Raw genomic sequence first — 19147 nt, 5'->3', positions numbered from 1 at the left:
CTCCAGCCTGGTCTGGGACACTTGCAGAGATCCAGGGGCAGCCACAGCCTCTCTGGGCACCCTGTGCTGCTGCTTTCTGTAGGATGCTCAAAAACTGCCATGGATCAGGAAGGTGACTGGATGAACTGGTGGAAGGAAGATACACAGATCCCTGGGTAGAAACAGTCAGTGCTAAAGACTGGGAAGTGTTCTGGGGAGGAAATGGTAGGGACTGGTGTGGGTCTGACCTTGCTGGACCTGCTGCTGATTGCTGTTGGAGGAACTGAATTAAGCAGATCTCAGATGGGGTCTGTTGTGCTCATGGGACAGTGTCAGGCTGTCCCTGTGCCTGAAATTTCAGTTTTAAAATTTCACTGAAATGGACAGAAGCCTTTTCCAGTGCTGGGGTGGGAGCCAGGAGTAGGGATTTTCTCACATTTCCCTTTGAACCTTTATCTCCCAGCAGGTTAACTTCTGAATCCTCAATGTCAGTGCCCTTTATCTGTATATAAGGTTGTAAAACCCTTTCAGTGAACTCCTTACAGTCTCAAGCTGCTCCAATGGAGGTTCAAGTCGGTCATTAGGAGGAAATTCCTCATAGAAAAGGTGATAAAATACTGGACTGGAACTGCCTAGGGGGTGGTGGAGTCCCCATCCCTGGAGGTGCTTGAGGAAGGACTGGATGTGTCACTCAGTGCTCTGGTCTGGGTGACAGGGTGCTGATGGGTCACAGATTGGACTCAGTTTTCTTGGAGGTCCTTTAGGGCCTGAGTGATTGTGTGTGTGCCCATCTCTGAGGTGGGAGATGGTGAAACAGGAGCTGGATTCAATGATCCCTGCCTGGGTCACTTTGAGCTCAGGATATTCTGTGATTCTCTGAAACCCCATAAAGCCACCCTGAGTATCCTTTCTGACACCTGGCTCTGTTTTATGGCCACCATTTGGTGAGCTGAAGGGAAGACCTATGGATTTGCTTTGTCTGATGCCCTTCCAGTGAAAATTCCCACTCCCTGAAGGAGCAGCAGGATCATCCCTGCACACACAGCAGGGAAATGACTTTTAACAATGGGCCAGCTTGGATACTGCCCAGATCCCTTCTCTTAGAGCAGGACAAGAGGATGACCATGCCCAGGCTCTTCCCTGGCACACACACTCAGAGTATGTTATCCTTGGAGTCCTTTTCCCAGGCGTGGCGTGCCTTTGTGCAGGCACAGCGTGTACCGTGCTAATGGGATGCTGGTGGCTTCTGGCAGCCACTTAATTGGGTCCCTGGGTGCTGGGATATTTCCTGCTGCTGCATCCTCTTCCCACAGCTATTCCTCCACCTTGGGAACCTCCCTGCTGATGGAGATGTGCTGCTGAGCTCTCTGCAGTGCCCAGAGGTTAAATCCCAAATAAAGCTTTGGGATTGCTCACAGCCCTGGGGGGGGATGCACACAGTGAGAGGTTGCTGGAGGGATTTTAATTGTGTTGTGTTTATCGAGCTGCCTGTAAACACAGCAGGAGCTTGCTGCTTCTCCAGAGCCTGGGAGCCAAAGGTGGATTGATCTCAGGGAGCTGTGGGACCCAGGTACACACTGGTGGAGATCTCAGCTGGGTTATTTCCAGCTGAGGATGAAATTTCTCTGTTTCCTGCCCTCCCTCCTCAACTCGTGTCAAGCTGTAACGATTTTATAACCCAACTTTGTCAGCTGATTCCTCCCCAAAGCAAGAAGGCCTGTTGCTAGGAGTGGGGTGTGGGGGGAGAAAAAAAACCTCAGGAATACTCATGTTCAGCAGTCCAGCACTGCAGATAACATTGAGTCACTGCTGAAAGCCTCAAAGCAAAACAGATGTTCAGTTTCTAGTGACTGAGTAAGTATTAAAGGTACCAGATGAGCAAAGTTTTAACTGAGATACTTCATTTGTGGTTGGCAGCTGAGACAAAGCATGAGCAAACAAGGTGCAATGCAGAAATGGTCTCCCTCCTGTCTTACACATGCTGGTGTGTTTTCATAAAACTTTTTTTGTTCCATTTTTTCCCCCATTTTTTAAATATGTCTTTCCTGCTTGACTCATTCTCTCTGTAGTTGTAACCTTTAGTTCTGGGTGGGAAGGCAATTATTTTGTGAGACATGAGACCAGTGGCAGGGTGAGTGGGCTCTTGTTGCTGCCTCTGTCATCTCCTTGTTTGACAAGTCACTTCTCCAGGAGCAGTTTGTGTCTCTGAAGTTGGGGATAATTACATGTGTTGGCAAAAATAAGGGAACTGGACTTAATGGTGCATCTGCTCAGCCTGACTTTTGAATTCATGAATGAGTAGAAAACTTGGAATGTGGCTGTCATGCAGCTGTTAGCCTTCCAGCAAGAGACAAGTTTTGATTATTATATTCTTTAAAAAAAAAATAAAAAAATTAGGATGAGGACTGTGATTCCAGGATGGGCAGCCAACACTGGGAGCTTCTTGAGCTGCTGCTGGTGGAGGAGTTGGGTTCTTTTTGCTTTGATCCCTGGTGAGGAACCTGCAGCACTGTCTGGCTGTGTGGAACAGAGGTGCTGAATCCTTCCTTGCCACCCAAACCTGAGCAGGTGATAACACAAAAGGGCAGGAATTGTGTTCTGTCTCTCATCATGGGCAGTTTGTGGATTCCTCAGTGAGTAGCTAACCTAAAATACATGAGAACCCTGAGAAAAAGGACCCTGATCAGAGCTTCCCTCCTTGGTAAGTCCATAAATCAGCTCATTCTGTATTTTTTGGAGGAGTGACTCTCATTGTGGCTGCTCAGCTTGGCTCTTTGCTTTGATCCCTGGTGAGGAACCTGCAGCACTGTCAGGCTGTGTGGAACAGAGGTGCTGAACCCCTCCTTGCCACCCAAACCTGAGCAGGTGATAACACAAAAGGGCAGGAATTGTGTTCTGTCTCTCATCATGGGCAGCTTGTGGATTCCTCAGTGAGTAGCTAACCTAAAATACATGAGAACCCTGAGAAAAAGGACCCTGATCAGAGCTTCCCTCCTTGGTAAGAACATAAATCAGCTCCCTCTGTGCTTTCTGGAGGAGTGACTCTCATTGTGGCTGCTCAGCACCACAGGAAGGACAGAATAGACTTTGGGGACAGAATAGATTTTGGGGACAGAATAGACTTTGGGGACAGAATAGACTTTGGGGACAGAATAGATTTTGGGGACAGAATAGACTTTGGGTTGCTTTCCCTGGGCTGTGGGAAGTGCATTTGTACTGCTAAGCCCACGTGGGAGCTGAAGCCAAGGCTCCATCCTGCCAGTCCTGCAGGATTTAAGGGTTTTTGGCAAGTTCTAGATGATTTCTATTAAGAAAAAGGCTTTTTGGATCTCTTCTGAGGGTTGCCTCCCTTTGGAGGCTTTCTCAGGAGCCCATGTGCTGAGCACTTAATCTTCCACCCCACTTAAGGGAAGAGGGACAGACACCAAACCCTGTTGGCACCTTATTTCACTTAATTCTCTCATTTAATTGCTCTTCCTTTGCTTTTTAAGAGAATCTCTGCCAAAATCAAGAAGCTCAAAATTAAAGTAATTATTGTGGTGATGGAAGCAATCAGAGAGGCCACACCAGGCTCCTGCTCTGTGTGCTGTGGAGGAAGGAGCAGGCTGGGACTGAGCTCATCTCCTGGGACACGCTGAGCTCCAAGAGTTAATTTTGTTCCTGACTTCTCTGTCCATGAGTAATCCATTTGTGCTGGGAGGAAATGGCAAGTTCTTGCAGTGAGGACAGGCTTCACTGCTGGAGAAAATGATGCCTATTTATCATATGATGCTCTCTGTGCCTTTTTTTATTTGTCCTTCATCTGAACTAAGCTCTTTGGTGATGAGCTTCCCTGTCTGACAGCAAATTTTGTAGAGATTTACAAGTGTTTTTTTTTTCTTTCCTGCATTTGCTGTTTCCCTGCAATTCCTCACCAGTTTGTGCTGGGAAGGAGCTGGACAGGAAAGGAGCTGGGAGCCCTGCTGGGCATCAAAAAAAGTGCCCAAAAAGGGACAGTGGTGGCCTGGGCTGGGGGAGACAGAACTCTTCCAGCAGGCCCAGGGAGGGGATCCTGCCCCTCTGCTCAGCACTGGGGAGGCCACACCTGCAGCACTGGGTGCCAGCACAGGAGGGACATGGACAGACTGGGGACAGCCCAGGGAGGGGCTGGAGCATCTGTGCCCTGAGGAAGGGCTGGGAGAGCTGGGACTGCTCACAAGGAGAGGAGAAGGTTCAGGGAGAGCTGGGAGAGCTGGGACTGCTCACAAGGAGAGGAGAAGGTTCCAGGAAGGGCTGGGATTGCTCAGAAGGAGAGGAGAAGGTTCAGGGAGAGCTGGGAATGCTCAGAAGGAGAACAGAAGGTTCCAGGAAGGGATGGGAGAGCTGGGAATGCTCAGAAGGAGAAGAGAAGGTTCCAGGAAGGGATGGGAGAGCTGGGAATGCTCAGAAGGGGAAGAGAAGGTTCCAGGAAGGGATGGAAGAGCTGGGAATGCTCAGAATGAGAAGAAAAGGTTCCAGGAAGGGATGGAAGAGCTGGGAATGCTCAGAAGGAGAAGAGAAGGTTCCAGGAAGGTTTGGGAGAGCTGGGACTGCTCAGAAGGACAAGAGAAGGTTCTGGGGCCTCATCCCTGTCCATCCACACCTGCAGAGAGGACAGAGCCAGGCTCTGTCAGGGGTGGCCAGGGACAGGACAAGGGACTGTGGGCACACACTGACCACAGGAGGGTCCCTCTGAACATCAGGGAACACATTTTGCCTGTGAGGTGCTGACACAAATTGCCCAAGGATGTTGTGGATTCTCCATCTCTGGGAATACTCAGCATTTATCTGTCCACAATCATGGGCAGCTGGCTGTGTGTGGCCCTGCTGAGCAGGGAGTTGGAGCAGACAATCTCCAGAAGTTTCTTCTCACCTCCATCACTCTGAGACACAGAGCTCAAGGTCCTCAGGAGATGCAGGGCTGGGCTGAGCCCTCTGCAGGGGTGTGACTCGTGCACAAATGCATTTGGCATTGAACAGCACTGTGTGATCACATCTCCTTTGCTGTAAGAATGTAAAATGGCTCAATAATTCTTCTCCTGCTGTTTTGGATTAATTTCTGTCTTTATGCTGTGTGTTTTTTATGCTTGTTTCCTCCTTTCACCTTCCCAGCTGTCTCCTCAGAGCAAACTTCCGTGACTCTTATTGTTCTGCTTGTTTTCATTCTCCTTCTTGGGTAAATGTTTGGTGGGGTTTTTTTAAGTGTGGTTTCCTAAAGCTCTGCAAAATGCTATTTTCCTGCTCCATTTTAAAGTATCACTTGCAAAAGAAAGGGCAAGGAGCTTTAATTCAGGTGCATGACTTCCTTTATCTTCTTTTCTTTTCAAAAGTGACTAAAACCACTGATAAATAATGCTAATTTTTGCTGCCATCTGTGAATGCAGGACCAAGCTGTTTCAGAGCAGCGTTTTTAGTGCTGTGTCTATTCAGGAGGGAAGGAAAAAGGCTCTTTGCTTTAGCAGCACTAACCTATCTCCCACAAGCTGTAGTCTGTGCTCCCATCTACCACTAAAACCCAAAGCAAACAAAGATTCTTGCAGAGACAGGAAACCTTTTGGGTGTAATTGCTGGGAGGTCTTTGCTTGCAGGATTTTTGGGTTCACCCAGAAAAGCAGCCGAGCAGGGCTGCGGTTCGCTGGGCTGGGTTTCTGATGGGCTCTCACTGGGCTTTAATTGGACTTTTTTGGCAGCTCTGGGAGTTTCAAACACCCCTGTGCAAGAGTCTCCTGGCCATGCTGAGTGAAAATGTCCCAGGGAGGGAGGGAGGGAAGGAGGGAGGGAAGGGCTGGTGCATGGTGGAGGCACAGCTGAGCTACGCCCTGATGACAGCCCTGCCTCCAGGCTCCTTTATTTTGGCCTGGAGCCTTAGTTTACATAATCCTGCCCTGGTCCCTCATCTTGTGCATGGATCAGCCTCAGAAGACCCTCCAGTTTGACCAGATCAAACTGGGAAGCAGCTCTCTCCCATCATCTGAGCCAAGAAGTGCTGGTGTTGGTGCAATCAGGTGGCTTTGGCTGGATCAGACCTCACCAGTGCCAGGACGATTTGGGGGCTCTTTTTGAGGCTGGAAAAAAGAAACCAAACCTTGAACATGGTCTGGAGAGCTGTGGAACAGGTGTGGCTCCTGGAGCCTGTGTATTGAATAGGTGCAGCCCTGCATGGGGGAGGTCTCACCTGCACAGTCCAGGTGGCTTTTTCCCATGTGATTATCTCTGGGTTCTGTGAGGTTCCCAAACCAGAATTGGGCTGTGATTTAGGATCAGTTTCCCAAATCAGAATTGGACTGTGATTTAGGATCAGTTTCCCATTCCCAAACCAGAACTAGACTGTGATTTAGGATCAGTTTCTCCCAAACCAGAACTGGGCTGTGATTTAGGATCAGTTTCCCAAATCACAATTGGACTGTGATTTAGGATCAGTTTCCCACTCCCAAACCAGAACTGGACTGTGATTTAGACCAGAACTGGACTGTGATTTAGGATCAGTTTCCCAAATCAGAATTGGACTGTGATTTAGACTAGAATTGGACTGTGATTTAGGACCAGTTTCTCCCAAACCAGAACTGGACTGTGATTTAGGATCAGTTTGCCCCAAACCAGAATTGGGTTGTGATTTAGGATCAGTTTCCCATTCCCAAACCAGAACTGGACTGTGTTTTAGGACCAGTTTCCCAGACCAGGATTGGACTGTGATTTAGGACCAGAATTGGACTGTGATTTAGGATCAGTTTCCCAAATCAGAACTGGACTGTGATTTAGACTAGAATTGGGCTGTGATTTAGGATCAGTTTCTCCCAAACCAGAATTGGGCTGGGATTTAGAATCAGTTTCTCCCAAACCAGAACTGGACTGGGATTTAGGATCAGTTTCCCGAACCAGAATTGTGCTGTGATTTAGGATCAGTTTCCCAGACCAGAATTGGACTGTGATTTAGACCAGAATTGGGCTGTGATTTAGGATTAGTTTTCCAAACCAGAACTGGACTGTGATTTAGGATCAGTTTCCCAAACCAGAACTGGACTATGATTTAGGACCAGAATTGGGCTGTGATTTAGGACCAGAATTGGGCTGTCGTTTAGGATCAATTTTCCAAACCAGAATTGGGCTGTGATTTAGGACCAGTTTCCCAGACTGGAATTGGACTGTGATTTAGACCAGAACTGGACTGTGATTTAGGATCAATTTTCCAAACCAGAATTGGGCTGTGATTTAGAATCAGTTTCTCCCAAACCAGAACTGGACTGTGATTTAGGATCAGTTTCCCAGACCAGAATTGTCTGTGATTTAGGATCAGTGTCCCAGAACTGGACTGGGATTTAGGACCAGTTTCCCATTCCCAAACCAGAACTGGACTGTGATTTAGGATCAGTTTCCCAAACCAGAATTGTGCTGTGATTTAGGATCAGTTTCCCAAACCAGAATTGTGCTGTGATTTAGGATCAGGTCTTTAGGGAAGCTTGTCACAGTGATGTGTAATAGCATAATAAAACCCTAACTGCTTCACTTTAATGTGTCAAATGACTCATTTCCAGTGTCAGCTGGGAGAGATGAGGCTCTATGAGATAAGTAAGACTTGCATGAGGAGGGAATATTGAGTAATGGACCCACAGCTATAATTGGAGGAGGAATAGATCTTCCATTTCAGAGCTGAGGAAGTGGTTTGTCTGCCCAGTGTGTAAGTGGATGATTCTTCTCTCAACTTCCTCCACATATTCCCCACTTCCTCTGTGTAATATTCCTGTTATTTATAACTGCTGCATTGAATCCTAGAGGCAGACGCTGCCTGCATTTCTGTATCATATAGAAGTTGAGGTCCAACAGGTTTGTGGATAGTCTTGACCTTCTGAGAGCAAAGAATTGATATGGAAGCAGGGAAAACATTCATGTCCCTATAACTAAACCCTTTTCCTCTTTATTTATATGTCTGAATATAGAGCAGCCCTGTCCATCTCTTCCCATCCCACAGGAAGCCAGGGAAGTGGCAGACAGACATACAAAGGATTATTATATTTGATCAGGCTTGGAAATGGGCTGGAGATAAAGCTCTTGGTGTTTACTGGACCATTAAACATTTATTATCATCTCTCCAGCGTGCTGGTGGTGCTGTAAATAACAGCTGTGACAAAAGAGTGGGGTCAGCATTTGCCTTTTGCACCAATATTTGTAAATGCAGAAGCAGGTCCTGTGATTTTGAAGAGCTTGGCTGAGGGGAGCATCTGCCCAATGCCATGGAGAAAAGGGGCAGATGAGCCAGCCAGAGCTCCTCTTTATCACAAAGGAACACTGAAATCGTAGGAAGTGGGAGAATTCAAACAACACTGAAAAAAAGATTAGAGCCAGAGTTAGGAGTTAATTTCTCCCTGCCCTTCCTACCAAAAATACTTAATGCACTTGGATCAGAACAGCTTTTGGATCTGGATTTAATTAGGTGGAAGGAGGGTTCAGGCCTCTCTCTCCCCAGCTCAGCCACACTCCACGAGGCATTTCCATCATCAGATTTTTATTTTCCTCTCCCCCCCTTCCCAGGATTTTGCATGGGGAGGAGAAGTGTTGCTGCAGGGCTGGAACTCAGCTCATGGGGCCTGAGCTGCAGCACCTGGATGGATGATGGGGCTTTTGAAAGGGGGAATATGAAGGGATTACTCCATTGCTGGGAGGCCACAGCCTGGTGATTCCTACTGCAGGCAATCCCTCTGAAGTCAATGGGATTGGAAAGCGTGTAAATCAGTATGGAATTCAGCATTTTCCTGGAAAAGTGTGGCGGATATTTGTTTCACTTGCATATAAATTACTTCTAATAAGGCTCCACAGACACAACTGATCCTTCTCATCACTCTGTTGCTCCTTCCAGCCCCAGAGTTGCTCTTGCCCTCTCATTTTTAAATAATTTTGCCAGAAAAGCCTCCTGTGTGGGAATTGTGAGTGCTTGGGAAGCGTTGCTGGGAGTGACTCAGGCGGGAGCGAGTCCTCGTGCGCTCGGGGCCTGCGGTGCGAGCAGAGAAAGGAGCCAGGCTTGTTTTCACACTCCCTCATTTTGTGTCTCTGCCGTGCTTCTGTTCCACCATTCAGATGTCAGCAGGCTGAGGGATAATTAGAGGGAGCCTGTTTTGCTGCAGAGCCGGATTGGGAATGCACATGGCCGTGAGCAGGCTGGGTTGTTCCTTGGGGAATGGAGTGGGAGTCCAGGGAGCGCTGCTGCACCAGCAGGGAGAAGATGCTCTGCTGCTCCTTCCCTGTGCCTGCAGAATGGATCTCCTTTCTCCAACTTAAAATAAATCCACAGAAACACAGAATGGTTTGGGTTGGAAGGGATCTTTGAGATGTTTTAGTTCCAAGACGAGTTGTAGGGACAACTTCAACTAAACCAGGTTGCCCCAATCCCCATCCAGCCTGGCCTTGGACACTTGCAGGGATGCTGGATGTGAGGATTTGGCTCTCTAGCCTGGCAGTCTCCATCACCTTCACCAGAATGTTTAAGGGACACCTGGAAGCTGCTGTTTGTGACAGTGTTCACAGGGGTCTGAGGATGAGGGAAGACACGAGGATCTGACTCCATGCTTCAAAAGGCTGATGTATTATTTTATGATGTATATTATATTAAAACTATACTAAAAGAATAGAAGAAAGGATTTAATCAGAAGGCCAGCTAAGAATAGAAAAAGAATGGAATGATAACAAAGGCTTGTGGCTTGGACTCTCTGTCTGAGCCAGCTGACTGTGATTGGCCATTAATTACAAACAACCACATGAGACCAATCACAGATGCACCTGTTGCATTCCACAGCAGGAGATAATCAATGTTTACATTTTGTTCCTGAGGCCTCAGCCTCTCAGGAGAAAAAATGCTAAGGAAAGGATTTTTCATAAAACATGTCTGTGACAGCTGTTGGAGTATTGGTTCTGCTGCTGCCTTTGCTGTGGGTGGGTGGTTTGGGTGCTCATTCTCTGTGAGGCTTTAATGTCCTAATAAAGAATTAGAACAAAGAGCATCAGCTTTTCTCTTATTCTGTTGAGGAGGGCATTGAATTTTGCCAGATGTTCCCACACTACAGGTGGTTTCAGCTGTTTTAGACTCACCTTAAAAAATGCACGTCTCCTGTTTGCACAATATGTAGAAGATGTAACCAACTTTAAAATGAGATCTAAAACTGGAGGAGTCCTACAGAAAGTAACTGAGGAGCCAAATATGAATAACTGAGGAGACAACCAAGTCCCATGAAGTGGTTGCCAAGGGAATAATTCACTTGTCTCTCCCCCAGCCTGGTGGAATATTGTTTTCCTGTCTTGCCAACATACCCACAGCTCCAGAGGAGCTACTCTCACTCCTGTAGATGCTTTAACTGATACATTTCTAATTCCACCTTGGGGCTGTTTTCATGAACAGAGGAGCCTTTGAAGGCACCTTGCCCTGTTCCAGGCCTCCAGTAGGGTTTGTGCTGTCCAGAGGTTTGTCCTCTCTTCCCACTGGTGCTGGCTGGCCTGATGAGTACCTGGCTGCTGCCCACAACCCTTCACTTTCCTCTCCAAAAATAAGGGCATTTTTAAGGCAGCAATCTAGATTTGGATGTAAAATCTTGCAGAAAATGAGATCATTCCAGCTTCAGGCCAAGTGGTGTGTGTTCTTTGGTGTCCTCTCTGCAAAACAGAACAATTTAAGACTCATTTTTTTTGTTGTTAATTAACTGCTGCTGTATTAGCAGGCTGTGGTTTATTCCCTGAAATATGAGCTATGGTCTTCAGTCTTCTCCTTGACCATCTCCCTGTCTTCTGCAAGCTTAGCTTGGAATACTTGGATAAACTTATTTTATATGAGGATTGCAATAGTGGCTGGGACAGTGTCAGTCCTCCACAGCAGAACCCAAGCATTTTGGGGCAGAAAAGGCTGTTTCACCTTGGCACAAACCACTCACTGGGTGTTCCTCTCTTCCAGGGTGCTTTGAGAATAATCATCAGCCTTAACAAGGATTGATTGTGTGCTCCTCATCCTCCTGGTTTGGTTTTACTCAGAAAAAGCTTTGGCTGTGGCGTCGGGGAGGCGAAGAGGTGAATGAAGGTCCCTTCCAAGGTACAGTGGAGGCATGGCTGAGGTGTTTGGGGTGTGGAGCTGGTGCTGGGGCAGCCTTTGGGTTCCAGGGGGTACAGCTTCCTCATGGATTCACATCCCTCAATCCTACAAGGAGAAATCTGCACTCCATCGTTCCCTTGTTCAATCCTAATGAGCTCAATCTTTTTAATGTTGGCTTTGTTTTGGTCTGACCTTGGATAAATCCAGTGTATTGTCTTCATTTACCTTTAAAGAATCTTTCATTTTTGAAACTTCTGGGTTGTGTCATGAGTAGAGTTTGGGCATCAATATTTTGAGCTATTTTTAAGATAATTTTTAATAAATTTCTTTTTGCTGTCTATTCAAACCAGTATTAGACTAAAGTATACTGAATTAGTATTAGACTGAAATATATCCTTACTTTGGTGCAGATAGGCATGAATTCTTGCATGAATGATTTATAAAGGAGGGGTAAGGAAAAAAACCAGAGTCTTTCTAAGGAAAGGAAGGCCATGGAGTAAGAAGAAAGGTCCCAGAGTAAGAAGTGTTACTCAGGACATTGGTGAATTAAAACCCAACATCCATCAGAGAGTCTGTGGGAAGTTTTTCTGGTCAAAGTTCTTCCCGTGGTCTAACCTGTGGAAAAGATTGAAGAATGCTTTTAAAAATGAAAAATAAAAACCCTACTGTAAGATTTCTTGTTGGGTGTTTGGAAGGACTCGTTCCAACCCAGGTGGATTCAGTGCTGGGATGGTGCTGCTGGAGCAGCAAAGGGAGATGTGCCTGTGAAACCTGGGATTTGTATCCACAAGCTCTTTTCCTCAAGCATTTCTTGTTGCTGTGGTTTTCACAGGTTCACCCTGGCTGGAGAAGTAGTTTGTATTTGTGGTTTGATATTTCCCTAAAGCCTCCACACAGAGTCCAGCTGACACTGCCTGCTTCACAAACTTAACCAATTTATGGTTTCCTATAAAAATTCTTTGAACTCGTTGCAAATCTGATTTGATAGCTCAGTGCCAAAGTGAAGCCAATCCCAACTTTTAGGGTTGACTAAATCCTTCCCTTGGAATCTGTGTGATATTTAGCAGTGAGTTTCACATCTGTTTGTGTGTGTTCCTCTCTGTACTTCACTGCATTTCATGTTGTGTTTTGCTACCTGTATTTTTAAGTTGGTTTTTTTTATTGTTTTTTTCTTGCTCACTTTTTAATTTGGGGAAAACTCCTCTTGAGGTCAACAGCTGAATGAATCCCAGTAATTAGAGTTGGCCTGTGCAGGGCCAGGAGTTGGACTTGGATGATCCTTGTGGATCCCTTCCAACTCAGGGTATTCTATGATTATAACTTACTAATTTTACATTTACATAGTTTTTTATTATTATAATTTTTAAGAAGTGGCCAACTGTCCTAGGAGAAAGACTTTGTCTTTGGTGCCTGTTTTCTCCATAGCTGATCCCAGAAAATGAATAAATTCAATGAGACTGAAGTCTCAGAAGTAACTAATATGCGATGCTCAGCATAAACATTAATAGACTAAACTCCATTTATTTTTAAGTTTTTGCTAGTATAAGAAAAGGCTTTTTTTAGAGAAGCAAGAGCTTGGATGTGCCTGTCAGGGCTTCTGAGCTGTTTGGGGTTGGAATTCAGTGGCCATCTGGAATCCTGGAGCTGCTGGGATTGGCAGGATGTGCCTGGAGCCACGTGAAGAGGAGTAGTCATGGGATGATCAGTGTGGCCACTGCTGTGAGTGGCCAGGTGAAATGGTCCCAAAAAATTGTGAGTTTGTGTGTTTGTCAGTGGTTTGTCTTGTATGATGAAGCCCCATGTGGATGTGACTCTGTTGGCTGAAGTGAAATAGTCCCACAGCACTTTTCTTTTAAAATTTTGATTAAAACAGCAGCTTCTTCAACAGAGTCCTTTTGGAATAAGACAGCAAAGTCCACCCTGAGGTCATGGGACTTGTTCACCACCTCGTGTGGTGTGGGATTCTAGGTGGGATTCAGGGGTGGAGTATCAGAGGTGTCCATCATACCCAGAGCCTCTTGACTCCTGTGGGCTACTGGAAAGGCATTTTGGGCTGAGTGTTTTTTCTCTCTCTAAAATGATGGTTATGGAGCAGCTGATGGAGCTGAAAGGGCTTGTGCACCCATTTCTGCTTGTGTTTCATTATCCATCACTTCCTGATTGGTGTCACAGGGCCAGAGCATTCACATTTGGATTATGTGGGGGAAAAGTGATGCATGAAACCCATACAAAACTGCCCACTCAGATTTCTGGGCTTTGTTTGCACTGGTCACATTCACTTGTCACAAGCTGCTGTCTTCTTTCTGTCAGCTCTTTTAGCAGTGTCACACTTTTATTCCAGCTCAGGCAGAGCAGCAGCAGTGCTGGCTGAGCAGGGAACCTGTGTTTGCAGAGCACAGGTGAGAACACTTCTGAATTTAGATCTGAAATGTTGATTATATCCTAAAACGTTCTTCTTGTGCAATTGGAAACCTTGGGATCCTGGACATCATTGTGGTCCAGGCACTCTGTAGAGATCATGGTGGTCTCAAATCAAAATTGGCTTGAAAACTTGGCATTACTGGAGGAGGGGAAGGAGGGTGAGAGGTAGGAACAGACCCACCACCAGACAGGTGCTATCTGTCCCAGAGGGTATGAGTGGGAACTGTAGAATATTTGGTTGGAAAGGTTCTTTAAAGGTCACCCCTCATTCCACCCCTGCCATGGCAGGGACACCTTCCACCGTCCCAGGTTGCTCCAAGCCCTGTCCAGCCAGGCCTTGGGCACTGCCAGGGATCCAGGGGCAGCCACAGCTGCTCTGGGCACCCTGTGCCAGGGCCTCACTGCTCTCAGAGTCAAGAAATTCCTTCGAAAATCTGGGTTCACACATTTTCCATCATAATAATTTTCACGATCCCAGCAGGTTTACATGAAGGGTAGGTGGGAAGCATTCCTGATGCCATGCAAAACCTAGAATGAGAATATGGGCAGGATCATCTTCTCCAGGTCTTTAGACCACCAGCCCTGAATTAAGCTCACAGAAATAGTTTTGTTTGAGAAAATCAAGAGCCTTGTTCAGAAATGCTGGAATTTCTTTGGAAATTCAGCTTCCAAAACCCGCAGAGAAGCCACCTCAGCTCCCGCAGCGGGTCGGAAGCTGGGTTTTTTGGGATTGCTGCCAAGAAACATTTCTTGGAAACCCTTCAGTGTGCAGTGTGAACAGCAGGACAGGAGGTCTGGGTTTGAACTCAGGATGATAAAACCAGGGAGGTTTTGGCAGGGCTGTGTTCAGATGCCTCATTCTTGGCCTTTCTCCTTGGGGTGTAGGGGAAAACTCCTGCCTGGGCTGGCTCAGAAACTTCCACTTCCCTCTGACTTTGTGGCAAAGCTGAATTTTCCACTGACTAGGAAAGTCTTTCAGACTGAAACAGCTCTCTAATTTTTTGGATGGATTTCTCCAACTCATTGACTACACCTAATCTGTATTTTTGAATGGAGCTAGTGCTGAACCTTTCTTACAGGGGCAAGAATTTTCATAAAATCATGAAATGCTTTGGATTGGAAAGGACCTTAGAGACCATCTGCTTCAACACAGGGACATCCTGCACTAGACCAGGTTGCTCCAAACTCCATCCAGCCTGAGAATTCCCTGAAACCATCCCCTGATTTTGTGATTAGTTGAAAATGGGTGAAGCTGTAGCTTGGAGTATCAATTACCCCTTCACCCAGGTCAAACTTTCCCCTTTTCTTCTGTTCCCCATTGCTCTCTCTGAATCCCTTCTTTCTATTTTTTTTTAAGGAAACTATAAATTTTATGTGGAGAAGGAAGGAAAATCTCTTTCTTACTGCAAGGGGCGGGTCAGCATCTTTTTATTAAATCCCTATGAGAGCAATTTGTCAGAAAACCTTGTGGAAAGCACAGAGCTTGAGCCTAGAGGAGCCAAGCTGAGCTTGAACACTCCCTTGATTTGAGCACATATCACCAGCAGGACCAGAAATCTTTTTATCAGTGACTTTACAGGATAAGAAGGAGAATTTCCCAAAGAATGGCTTCTTCCTTAAGTTTCATTCTCTCCAAGGAGGCCCTGAGAAAAGCAGATCCACTGGGAAGTTGGTAGCTCCAGACAAGTAGGTGCATGCTCTGGTGTGCATTCTCACCTGTAGGTACACAGAGAGCTTTCCCAAATTGCCCAGAACCTGAGAAAATGGAGATAAAATCAGAAAGGCAATTGCAGTTAATTACACTTCCAAGGTAACTGGAGATTGGTTGGAGTCCTGTGGGATTTCTGAGGCCTCCCAGTGCAGTTTCAGGTGCAGTGTGGGCAGGAAGGTTTGGTGTCTGTGGTTGGAGATGTCTCAGTTGTGACTGTGAGCTCTGTGCATGGCATAGATGTCACCACCAGAGCACAGCTGTTGTCCCATGGCAAATTCTTCACAGAAATCTTGAGTTTTGATTAAAAAAATACAAGAAATAAAAAGCATTTTGTGCACGACTGAACTCTGTTGTTCTTTTCTCACCTACATGCTTTCCCATTTCTTCCCATCCTCACCAAAACCTGGCCTGAATTTTGTGTTTTGAGCAATGGGAAAAAACCATAAAATAAGACAGTAATGTCTTATTTTCTGTTATGTTAGCTTGGAAAATTAAAGGAAAGCCTAACTTTTAACTCCAGAATAACCAAAGTCTGAAGGAATTCAGCAGTGGGAGTCACAAAATACATAAAGCTGTATGGGACAGTATTTCCCTTCTGTTCCTGAGGGAATTTGGGTCAAAAAATGCTCTGCTAACTTCAGAATTTTGCTTGACCCAACCCTTGGGTCTCCAAACCCATTGTAACCACGTCCTATCCACTCATTATTACCTGAATTTGCAGGTTTTGGGAGGTCCATGTGAGTATTTGTTCAGGCCTAGACTTCACCAGAAACACATGATGTTTTTAAAAAAGATAACACAGACTTGTTTTTATTCCCTTAAGATGGCAAATCTTTCTTCAAAGAATCATGAATTAAACAAGACAGTGCCTCACAGCGGGTATTAAGGAAAAAATAATAATTTTTTTAAAAAGCCTTTGGAATGGTCTTTCCCTCTGGCATCTTCACTCAGGTTCTGCAATCAGTGATTCAAAGGAGGTTTTGTGGGGAGGAGAGATGCAGGAGGTGATATGACTTCCCCAAGGGTGAGAACTTTGAGAGCAGGGACCTGAGCATTAATCTCTTTAATTCCAGCTCAGCACTTGACTGTGAGATCATTACTTTGTGGGATTAATCCCTGCAATGCCTCCAAAGCCTCTAAAACCATAATGCTGCACATGTATTGAGGAATGGTGCTGCCAGTGGTGTGTTTGGGATCTGTTGCCATCCCTGGCACCTTTTTGCTTCAATTTTGAGTATAGTGAAGCATTCCCTGGCCTTGGTTGGTCTTTGTCTGTTCTAATCATCAAGGCTGATGTTGTCTTCTTGGAGGAATTCTGTTTTCAATAGGGAGAAAAAGTTCTGAGTGCAAAAATCAGCTGAAATGAATTTGATAAGTACATGTACAACAGCAGCAATGTCAGCATCATTCAGAGTTTTCTTGCAGTGATGAGTAACAGGTTGTGTTCTTAAAACTCATTTCCTAAAAACAGGAGAGCAGTAACAGGACACAGTCTATGTTTATAGGCCCCTCCATCCCAAATAACCCCCAGGCATTTCCAGCAATGTTTGAGAAACTTCAAAATCCTCAAATCTTGCAAATTCTGTGAAAACTGAGTAGCAGTGGGAGGAGGGGCTGGGTGGAGAGACCTTGCGACTTCCCAGACTCAATGCAAATTTTGCAGTCTAAATTTACTTCTTAGGTAATCCATGTCTGATTTTTAGGATGTGTAGAAACCCAGGGCTCTGGGAATATTTCTCTGTCTGCTCTGGGGTGCCCTGACCCCCAGGGAAGCACTGACTTTCACCCTCATTCATGGAGAAAATTTTCTAGAGCTCAAGATAGACTGGAATCCACAAAAGTATGAAATAGGTTATAGAGAGCAGTGTAGGTGTATCCCTTGGTGAGAAATTGAGGTTTTGGGATTTTTGGTGTGTTGTGGATGGCAGCAAGATGGAGGGCACAGGGTGTCATCCTGGGTTTCTTCTTCATGCCGCTTCTTCCTCCTTCTCCATGGGTTTGGGTGGCATTTCGTAATTGGGCAGAAAAGTCCTCATTGTGGGCTCTTTGGGGTCAGTTATTGGCTTTAAAGGGAAAACAATTCAGGTGTCAGTTCTTAATTGGACAGTTTAGTCTTAAAATACCTTGGAACAAGAGATTGTTGGCCATTTTGTGCCTTCTAATGAAAAGCTGCAGAACTCACAGTAGTGAGACTGTTTTACTGATAAAAAATAATAAACACCTGAGTCCAAACATGAATTACTGTCTCAAGCACCTTCAATCCAGACCCAAAATACCAACAACTAAAACCCCCACAAGGATGTTACCAACTCCTCAAATGAGGTCATGGTGCTACCAAAGCCTTGAGCGTGATCTGGGCAGTCACTTTGCCCTTCCGCTGCCTTAACCCCAATTTTATTCAGGATGACTTCATCCCCTTCCCTCAGAGGCACGTGCTGCCTCTTTCACACTGCGGATTTACCAGCAGCACCTCACACAGCTCAGACTCTTTGTGAGCCCCGCGAGCGTGTGATGCGTCGCGTTGCAATGTGTGAAATTGAAGATTCAGCCCCACTTTGATGCTTTGGCTCTGTGAGCAGCAGAACTAATGTGGCTCAGCATACTAATGAGGGAATATTTATTGTTCAGGGCCTGGCTGATGCTCAGCTTCGCCCTTGAAAAATTCCTGGGAGGATGGTCTTCCTCTGGGGATAGGTCTGTGGGGTCCTTGGCAAACAACTGGCATGGCAGTGGCAGGGGAAAAAGCCCAACTTTCAAGAAAATAGCTTCAGAATTGTTATAATTTATAAAATTATTTAAATGAATTTTTAATTTAATTTTCTTACATATTTTATTGAAATGTTTTTATTAAAATATTGTATTATAAAATATATTATTTAAATTATTTTAAAATATTTGTTCATAAAATACCTTAAGGGAGGTAGGAGGAGGGATTGAAGTGGAAATTGTGGCTTTTCATGGAGAGAAAGTGAGGGTGAAACTAAGAAGAGGCCCAAGCCCACAGGTCACCACAAGGATAAAATTAAGATGCCAACAGCTTTCAGCACCACTGAGGACATTAAAAAATAAAAATGTTGGTTTTATTTTGGAGAAGCCTTTCTCCAGCACTGTCTGTTTGGGTCACTGACATCTGTTCATTTTAATTGCAATGGAACCAAAATGAGGGAAAGTGTTGCTTTTAATTTTGGTCTGGGTTTGGTGGAATAGCACTTAGAACTAAAAAAGAACTTCGAACTAAAAGCTGCTGGTTGGTGGTGGTACCTGGAAATACTGACTGGAGAAGGCTTCATTGAGATAAAACCTCTTTATGAAGACAGGACTTCAAAATTCTGTGTGCTTGTCAGGTGCCAGATCCTTTGGGCTTAGCTGGGAGAGAGGAATCCTTTACACCCTCAAATTTGTCATCTGGGCAGTTCAAATTCTCTAGAAAGGGGTGGGGGATTATTTGGGAGAATTTTCTTGCTAGGATGGCTTCCACCAGGAGGGGAGAATGCCATGGTTGGACTGAGGGCTTGGGCACGAGGGTTTTGTGGTTTCTGGGAATTTTTGAGATTTCCCTGGAGGCTGGCCAGGTTGGAGACCCAAACCTTTGAATTATGTGTAATGTAACAGCTGAGTTAATGAAAAATCCCAGAATCATTTGGGTTGGAAAAGATCTCCAAGATTTTTGAGTCCAATTCCCACCTTGTGACCCAGACCTGAGCACCAAGTGCCATCTCAGGTCATTCCCTGAACACCTCCAGGGATGGATCTCCACCACCTCGTGCAATGCTTAACAACCTTTTCCATGAAGAAATTCCTTAAAATCTCCTGAAAATTCCTTAAAATCTCCTGAATATCTGTCCTCTTGACTCAGCTGGAGAGCCTCCAAAAGCCAAGATGGTTTTGGTTTAGGTTCCCTTAGCAATGAAATGTTCATGAAAACTCACAAACACACAAATCCTGCTTGATTT

At 45.5% G+C, this 19147-nt stretch overlaps 1 protein-coding gene across 1 annotated transcript in view; it reads left to right on the top strand.

Annotated features, from left to right (window-relative positions):
* Window positions 1-19147, top strand: part of PTPRA (protein tyrosine phosphatase receptor type A) — a 135542-nt gene that overhangs the window by 20500 nt on the left and 95895 nt on the right. Inside the window, exon 2 of the mRNA XM_058024575.1 lies at window positions 10928-11062. The gene's annotated coding sequence lies outside the window, so the exon portion shown is untranslated. The remainder of the gene's footprint in view (window positions 1-10927; window positions 11063-19147) is intronic.

The sequence above is a fragment of the Melospiza georgiana genome, chromosome 5, assembly GCF_028018845.1.
Source record: "Melospiza georgiana isolate bMelGeo1 chromosome 5, bMelGeo1.pri, whole genome shotgun sequence".
NCBI classification, from domain to species: Eukaryota; Metazoa; Chordata; class Aves; order Passeriformes; family Passerellidae; genus Melospiza; species Melospiza georgiana.
This window is presented reverse-complemented; position numbering and strand designations above follow the sequence as displayed.